Below are 9,428 nucleotides of genomic sequence, written 5' to 3'. Positions count from 1 at the left end.
AGGCAGCCATGTTGTATATCACGTGATCGCCAACCAATGAGCTGATTGGCTTCTTCAACAAGAGCCCAGGTAGAGATTGGTGTCTAGAGGAGCCCATCAGATTCTAGAGAATCAGGCCTTTGGCAGTGGAAACTCCCCTGGGAGGATGTCACAGAGTCCTCAGGGTCAGACACAGAGAGAAGGAGACGTTGGGACAGAGAGAAGAGGCAAGAAAAAAACATATCTTGCAGTCTGTGAGGAACAGGGTGGCCCCTAGGGGCCTCCAGCCCAGGTTCTGGATCAAAGCTCCTCAAAGTTTAAGGTGCATTTGGATCACCTGAGGATCTTATGAAAATACAGACTCTGTCTGATTCAGTAGGTCTGGGTTTGGGGTTGGGAGCCTGTTAGTATATTTCTAACAAGCTCCCAGGCAAGGCTGCTGCTGCTGCTGATCTAATGACCACAGTTTGAGGCTGGACAGAGTGGCTCACACCTGTAATCCCAACACTTTGGGAGGACAAGGCAGGAGGGTCTCTTGAGGCTAGAACTTTGAGACCAGCCTGGGCAACACAGCAGGACCTCGTCTCTAAAAAACAAGAGAGAAGAAGAAAAAGGAAACAACAAGAAGACTCAACTAGAGTAGGAAGCAGCCAGGCCACATATGTCTTCAATGGAGAAAAGAGCTTTTTCTTGAGTAAATTGGAGTGTACCCATGTTCCTTGTCAATGACGGTAACTTTAAATGTCAAGAATGTGAGAGAGGCCAGGGGTGGTGGATCACACCTATAATCCCAGCACTTTGGGAGGCTGAGGTGGGAGGATCACTTGAGCCAAGGAATTCGAGAGCACCCTGGGAAACAAAGTGCGACCCCGTCTCTACAAAGTCAAAAAATTAGCCCAGATTGGTGGCATGCGCATGTGGTCTGAGCTACATGGGAGGGTGAGGCAGAAGGATTGTTTGAGCCCAGGTCGAGGCTGCAGTAAGCTAAGTTTGTACCACTGCACTCATTCCAGCCTGGGCAACAGCAAGACCCTGTCTCAAAAAAAAAAAAAAAGAATAGTAGAGACCAGGGGAAGGTGTGGCCCTGGGGTCGGCGCTGGGAGACTGGAGAACAACAGTTGTTAGTGGTCCCATCATTGCCCAGAGCAGACAGTGCCCTGTCCACCCTCATGAGATCTTTGAACTCCTTGGATAGGACTGGCTATAAATGAAAATGTGGGGACCCTTATTTTTAACTTGTTAAGAATGTTCAGATGGCAACAGCAAAGCTTTAAACCAAGCGCATGGCCCTTCTGCGTTGTAGGCCCACAAGGCCGACACTGCTATTCACATCCTTGTATGGTCCCCTCCCCTTGAGTGTGGCTGGGGCCTGTGCTCTACTGCTTGGAAGCAAGGCTTATCCCTAAGCCTTATTTTCGGGAAGGTGGATTTGAGAGCTACTATCCCACATCCTTGCTTGGTGCCCTGTGAATAAATCTTTTCTCTTTTGCAAAACTCGTGTCATGGTGATTAATTTACTGTGCAATGCCAGGCACTGTTGGAAACCTCTGGATAGGCCTCACAGGGCCTCAGCCGTCTGGGGGAGGCGTTAGCTAGAGTGTACCAAATATGACCCCAGCAACTGGGGAGGGACAGCTCATTCCTTCATGAGGTGTGGGGCTGGCAGCCCCGCAGGCAGTCAGCCACCCTTCCTCTCTGGCCTCTGTCCTGGGCACTGGACCCAGGCACTGGGCAAGGAGGCTGCTGCACCTCCTTTCTCCTCTTCCTTTTTTTTTTTTTTTTTGAAACGGAGTATGGCTCTGTTGCCCAGGCTGGAGTGCAGTGGCGTGAGCTCGGCTCACTGCAAGCTCCGCCTCCCGGGTTCACGCCATTCTCCTGCCCCAGCCTCCCCAGTAGCTGGGACTACAGGCGCCCGCCACCCCGCCCGGCTAATTTTTTGTATTTTTAGTAGAGACGGGTTTCACCGTTTTAGCCAGTATGGTCTCGATCTCCTGACCTCGTGATCCGCCCCCCTCGGTCTCCCAAAGTGCTGGGATTACAGGCGTGAGCCACCGCGCCCAGCCTCTCCTCTTCCCTTTTAGTGGGAAATATACCTGCAGCCTAGATTCCCAGAAAGGGGTGGTGAGAGAGCAGACACGCCACTGATTGACCCAAAGTTCTAGGAGCCAAGAGATGAGTGAAGAGGGCGTGGCCGGACTCGGGGCTCCTGGTGAGGTGCACCGCTGCAGGCTCGGTGACCCAGCAGTTCCTGCCCAACCCTCACCTACCCCCAGCCGTTCCTGTCCGCCGCCCCCAACCAGCCATTCCTGCCCGCAGTTCCTGTTCCCGGGCCTGTCCCCGGGTTTGTTCCCAGGGCCCATCCCCTAGGTTTAGGTCTGCCCTCCCTCGCCCCACCCCGTCGCCCTCGCCATGGGTCTGGAGCTGTACCTGGACCTGCTGTCCCAGCCCTGCCGTGCAGTCTACATCTTCGCCAAGAACGGCATCCCCTTCGAGCTTCGCACAGTGGAGCTGATCAAAGCTGGGCTGGGCAGGCAGGCCCAGGGGATATTGGCCGCGGATCCCTGCCTGTCCCCGCTGCTTTGCAATCGGGCCAAGAATGCAGACTAACACGAAGAATCAGACTCTCCGGTGTGGAAACTATTACATAATTATCTATGTTATTATTTTTACTTTTTGGAGACAGGATCTAACTCTGTCACTCAGGCTGGAGTGCAGTGGCACAATCATGGCTCACTGCAGCCTCGACCTTCCAGGCTCAAGCGATCCTCCCATCTCAGCCCCTCAAGTAGCTGGGACTACAGGTGCCCACCGACATGCCCGGCCAATTTATTATTATTATTAGGGAAAGGAGGTCTTGCTGTGTTTCCGAGGATGGCCTAGAACTCCTGGGCTCAAGTGATCCTCTTGCCTTGGCCTCCCAAAGTGTTGGGATTACAGGCATGAGCCGCCATGCCCCGCTGGCTATTTTAATAGAGGCTTGATCTTTGCCTTGTGAATACAAAACATTCTTCAAAATACAGGTTTAGAGAGGGCACAGCAGGCACAGAACGAGGGTAGGGAAATGGAATGGGGCAAGAATATCTTCACCCCATGTGCTTGGAAAAAACAATGAAACTGCCTCTTTGTTTCCTAAGTAAAATAGTCCCTGTCTACCCCTGCCTATGTCTCTTCCACTTTTTTATTATTTATTTATTTATTTATTTATTTATTTATTTATTTATTTATACAGTGTCTCACTCTGCAGCCCAGGCTAGAGGGCAGTGGCATGATCCCGGCTCACTGCAGCCTTGACCTCTCAGGTTCAAGTGTTCCTCCCAACTTAATCCTCCCAAGTAGAATAGTTGGGACTACAGGCACATCCCCGTGCCCAGCTACTTCTTTTTTTTGGTATGTGTAGACACGCGATTTTGCCATGTAGACCAGGCTGACCTTGAACTCCTGAACTCAAGTGATCCTCCTGCCTCATCCTTCTGAAGTGTTGAGATTACAGACATGCACCACCGTGTCTGGCCCTGGGTCTCTTCCACTTTTATGTATTTCTTGGCATTCTTCTGCCTTTTCTTTTTCCTGCATCTGATTTGCTCTATCCCACGGGGCTTCTCACCCAGCTGAAGGGGCTGCTCCTAGAGGCTAGAGGCTGGAGGGCCCTGTGGCAGGGCAGTGGGGGAGGCCAGCACCCTCACCCTGAGCTCCAGCGTTTGCTGGTCTGGCTGGCATACAGAGATGCAGCTGGAGCAGAATTCAGTGGAGGAGGCAGGGCTATAACTGAGCAGTAGGGCAGAGAGCAGAGCCAGAGCCCCCTGGGCAGGCCAGAAGGAGGAACCTGCTCAGCTGACTCTTCCCAACTGCTGCCCTTGGTACAACCAGCTTGAGTCACCTGCTACAGAACAGGGGCTGGACATAGAAGCAGTCTGTGGAGGGAGAATGGGCAGGGGTGTGCATGTCCATTCAGTAGAAGGGCAAAGAGGCCCACATGTAGGCCTATGATCAGACTGGAGCCTGGCTTGACTGATGCCCTCTGATCCAAACACCAGGCACCTAATGCAGCCTCTAGCACTGGCCTAGAGTGCTAAAGTGAGTCAGACCTGGGAACCCCCAGTGGGGAGGGAGCCTTGAGAGTTTGGCATAAGAAAGGAAGAAGAGCTGAGCCACTGGGGGCTGAGTGGCTGAATGGGGCAGGGATTCCCAGCAAGAATGAGGTTGGTCTGAGGGTTGGGAACATGTTTGGCTGGGACTCTGGGGTATTGACAGGTCACCCAGCCTGGCCAGTAGGGCCTAAGGCCCCAGCTGGGATAGGAAGCTGAAGCCTAGAGCCCAGGGAGGAGGCTGGAGGGGTCTGACCTATGGATGGAACTGGCTGGGGGTGGGGTGTGAATTACAGCTCCAGGGAATTGTCCTTGAGCCATGCTTCAAGGAGCTGGACACAGGAAAGGTGGCCCTCTGATGGGGTCAAGGTCTGTGACCCAGTGACTAGCAGAGAGGCTTCCTCTTCCCTGATGCCTCCCAGATAGGGGCCTCAGAAAGCTGCTGCTGGGATATTGGGGTGGGGGTGGGCAGAGACCTCAGAGAACTCTGGGTTCTCCCCACTCACCTCTCTGATCTCTCCTGCAGGCCAGCAGCACAGCGATGCCTTTGCCCAGGTGAATCCCCTGAGGAAGGTGCCGGGCCTTGAAGGATGGGGACTTCACCTTGGCTGAGAGGTAACCGGTCCCTGGGCTGCTGCTGGGCCTTGTGGGGCCAGTCGGCTGTCTGTTTACTGCTGATGGCTTGGATCATGGACTGTAGGCCCTGCACCAGCCCCAGGGTGAAGAATGGGCTGAGGCAGGCAGAGGTACCCAGTGTTGAGAGGGTTATAGAAGTCCCCTCCTGCATTGTACAAGTGAGGAAACTGAGGCTGGAGGAGGGGAGGGATTTGCACAAGGCCACAGGGCCCAGTCTGCTTCCGGTCCTCCTCACCGCCAGCCTTCCCCTCCGAAAAAAGGAGAGTGCTAAGTTTCGAGGAGCGGCTGTACCAGGCATCTTAGTGCTACCATTTTGCCCACAAATCCTGTGGGGCAAGTGCTGTTTCCCTGGAGAGTCGAGGGACCACTCAGCGAGCTTCAGTGGCTATTTGCTAAACATCCACCAGGGCCAGACCCCATTTAAGCCCTGGGGCTTGAGCAGCGAACGTGTCTGCGTCCTTCTCCTCATGGATCTCACATTCCATTAATAGAAGGGGGAGCTGACAGTAACCCATGTAAACATGTAACATATCGGATGTTGATGGATGCCATGGAAAAAGTAAACAGGGTAAGAGTGGGGGTGTGTGTCATTATGAGTAGGATGTTGAGGGAAGACTCCCTGGAGGAGGTGGCATCTGAGCAGAGAGCTGTAGGAATGTGCAAGGCATCAGGGGAAGGGTGTTCTCACTGGAGGGAAGAGTGAGGGCGAAGGCTCCAGGTGGGACAATGCATGGGGTTCAGACTGGAGAACAACGGGCCAGGGTGGGTTCAGTGAGCAGGAAGAGCAGGAGGTCACGACAGAGGGGAGCATGGGACACTGGGAAGGCTTTGGCTCTTACCACAGGTAGACTGAGTCGCTGGAGGGTTTTGAGCAGAGGAGAACTGTGATCTGACTTACGTCATAAAGGATCCCCCTGGCAGGGGTGAGAAAGCCACTGCAGTCATCTGGCATGCAGCGCTGGAGCCCCAGACCAAGGTGGTGGTGGTGCAGGGTTGGTGGGGATTGTGGTCAGTTCTGATTTTTCTTGAAATCTAACTGCAGGGTTTGCTGAAGGGTTGGAGGTGGGTGGGAAAAATGAAAGCCAAAACCAGCCTCCAGGTTGGTGGCCGCATGGTGGCGTCCTTTACCGAGGCCACATAGTGCCTCCGTGGTGGAGCTGGATTCACATTCAGAGCCTGGGATCACTGGATGGTCCAACACCCATAGAGGCATGATGAGCTCTGGGGGTCAGACTGCACAACCCTTCACCATAGGTGAACGGGAGATGGGACAGGGTGGGAAGCAATGCTGCCATGTCACCTGGAAGGCTCTCTCCCTGCTGGCCTTGCTCTTGGCCCTGTCCATGCTTTGGATATGTTGGGGAGATATCCAACTTGCTCTCGTTCTTCAGACTCACACTGGGTGCCCCTTCCTCCTGGAAGCCTTCCCTGAGCCCCTGCTGAAGTTCATGACATTTTGTTTCTTCCTTGCTGCCATTAGTTGAGATGATAATCTGGCCCTGTGTAGGGCTGTGTGACCTTGGGTGGTTACCTAACCTCTCTGAGCCTCACATTCCTCCTTTGCATCATGGGGATAGTGAAAATGCCCCAGAAAACGGCTGAAGAGTGTTCAGGGCATGTCTTCTGCCCCTGCCATGTCCCCCCAGTGTGGCTAGCTTGCTCTATATGAGCTGCATGTACAAAGCACCTGACCACTGGTACCTCCAGGACCTGCAGGCCCGCGCCCATGGGGATGAGTACCTGTCATGGCAGCACATGGCCCTGCAGAGTAGCTGCTGCTGGGCCATGTGGCAGAAGGTGAGCCATGGAGGGCAGGGACACCTCCCGGGATGCCCAAGGGTTGCTGCTTTCACTTTACAAAATCCTGTTTAGACCTGAGACCAAATCCTGGAATGCCAGAGACTGCCTAATTCACCCAACTTGTTTCATAGGAGGGAAACCAAGGACCAGAGCCAAGGAAGGATTCCCCTAATGTGCCTTAATTCCACAGCTACCACCTGCACACTTACACTCACACATTCTTCGACACACAGCCATGCACACTCACACACACATCCACCCACGTCCACCCACAGTCACACGATGTATCACATTCACACATATACACCCACACACACAATCATAACATTTACACACACACAGTCACACAGTTAACTCCTATACACACGTATACACCCACACAATCACACAATTCACTCATATTCAACAAAGTCACACAACTCACTCACATTGACACACATACACACCAACCCCACACACAATTCACATACATACACACACATATACACCCACATACACAACCATACCATTCACTGACATTAATACAAATTCATCACACAGTTCACTCACACACACGCACACACACACATACACCTCACACACACAGGCACACAATTCACACCAACAAAATCACACAGTTCACTCATTCACACACATACACCCACATACACAAATTCACACTGCTCAGTCACATTTACACACCATTCAAATTCACACACATATACACCTACTTACACACAGTTCACTCACATCACACACATATACACCCACATAACACACAGTTCACTCACATCACACACACAGTTCACTGACATTCACACACGTACACACGCATCACACACAGGCAATTCAGTCACATGGCCGAAAGCCATTCCTCACCTTGCTATGGTACCCTTCCCAGTGTCACCTTAGCCTTTGGCCCTCAGCGTCCCTGTCCCATGCCTGGACTGCTGGAGAGCCCTGAACGCACCCCATCTTCATGCCTCCAGCACTAGCCCAAGCCCTTCCCTCTGCCAAGAGCACTAGGTGGAACTCAAGATCACTTCTAGGGACCCTTCCCTGCCCCTCCTCCTGCCAGGTGACCTGAGGATCCTGCTGGTCCCGCTTGACAATGATGCACAGCATGGTTAGTTCAGCTGAGGTCACTCTCCCAGACTTACTACCACCTACACAGCACGGGGACTGACTGTTTAACTTTATTCTTTATTTCGTGTACTTTATTGGAGTGTCTGTTGAAAGCAAAACCATCCAATAAGGAACAATCCCAAGGCAGCCAGCATGGATCAAGAAGGCACAGGCTGTGGCCGCCATCCCCAGTGCCTGATGGGGAGAGGGGGTGGTAATGGAAAAGGCCCAGGAAAGCAGGCCAGAGTGTCCCCCAAAGTATGAGAAATCACTGGAAGAGAGAGCCAGAATGGGACCTAAGACAGAAGCCACCACCAGGCACCCTTAAGGCAGGACAGTTGCAATGGTTACTTGGAATACTTCCGGCTAGGAGTGGTGTTGCGGGAAGTCAGTGACCCCAAACAGAGGGACCGGCTGAAGCCATGACAGAAAAACGTGGAGTGTGAAGATTTTATGGACATTTATTAGTTCCCCAAATTAATACTTTTATAGTTTCTTATGCCTGTCTTTACTGCAATCTCTAAACATAAATTGTAAAGATTTCATGGACACTTATCACTTCTCCAATCAACACCCTTATGATTTCCTATACCTGTCTTTAATCTCTTAATCCTGTCAGCTGCGGAAGATGTATGTCGCCTCAGGACCCTTTAATAATTGCATTAACTGCACAAATTGTACAGGATGTGTGTTTGAGCAATATGAAATCTGAGCACCTTGAAAAAAGAAGAGGATAACAGCAATTGTTCAGGGAATAAGAGAGATAACCTTAAACTCTGACCACCGGTGAGCCGGGCAGAACACAGCCATATTTCTCTTCTTTCAAAAGCAAATGGGAGAAATATCGCTGAACTCTTTTTCTCAGCATGGAATGTCCCTGAGAAAGAGAATCCGCACCTGGAGGTATCGGCTTATAAACAGCCCCCCGGGCGTGGCCTCTTATGGTCGAGACTGCAGAGGTGAGATAGACTCCACTCTCCCATAGTGCTCCCAGGCTTATTAGGAAGAGGAAATTCCCACCTAATAAATTTTGGTGAGACCGGTTGGTCTCAAAACCCTGTCTCCTGATAAGATGTTATCAATGACAATGGTGCCCGAAACTTCATTAGCAATTTTAATTTTGCCTGGGTCCTGTGATCCTGTGATCTCGCCCTGCCTCCACTTGCCTTGTGATATTCTATTACCCTGTTAAGTACTTGATGTCTGTCACTCACACCTATTTGCACACTCCCTCCCCTTTTGAAAATCCCTAATAAAAACTTGCTGGTTTTTGTGGCTTGTGGGGCATCACGGATCCCACCAACGTGTGACGTCTCCCCCGGATGCACAGCTTTACAATTTCTCTCTTTTGTACTCTGTCCCTTTATTTCTCAAGCCGGCCCACACTTAGGAAAAATAGGAAACAATCTACGTGATTATCGGGGCAGGTCCCCCAATAGAGTGGCACATGGTGGGCACAGGTCAGGCATGGGAAATGGGCCCCAAGGCCACAAGACATGTGGGCAGGTAGCCCAGAGTGTGTCTGGAACATCCTGTTTATTGGTCGGCAGTGACATCTACTGTCACATTTGAGAACTGCATCCACAGCCACATGGCCTCCTGTGAAGACCTCAGGGCAAACTGGGGAAAACTGCCCTTCTTGGAAGGTGATGCTAGGGGGGATGAGCAACACCTTTCTTGGAGGTTTGAATTCCTCAGGGCCCCTCCAGCATCTTGGTCTTCCTAATTCCTCCCTTGATCCCCCAGCCCTAAGGGTAGTAGCTTCTTGCAGTGTTTACCTCCGTGTTAATCTGGATTCTCTGTCTTTGGAGTTCTCTAATGCTT

The 9,428-nt window shown here is 51.9% G+C and overlaps 1 pseudogene; it reads left to right on the top strand.

Moving 5' to 3' along the window:
- Positions 1–400: 400 nt before the first annotated feature.
- Positions 401–6,802, top strand: LOC129395061 (glutathione S-transferase theta-3-like; annotated as a pseudogene).
- Positions 6,803–9,428: the final 2,626 nt, after the last annotated feature.

This window comes from Pan paniscus, chromosome 23 (genome assembly GCF_029289425.2).
Source record: "Pan paniscus chromosome 23, NHGRI_mPanPan1-v2.0_pri, whole genome shotgun sequence".
In the NCBI taxonomy this organism is placed as follows: Eukaryota; Metazoa; Chordata; class Mammalia; order Primates; family Hominidae; genus Pan; species Pan paniscus.
Note: the sequence above shows the minus strand (reverse complement) of the source record. Positions and strands in the feature narration are given on the sequence as shown.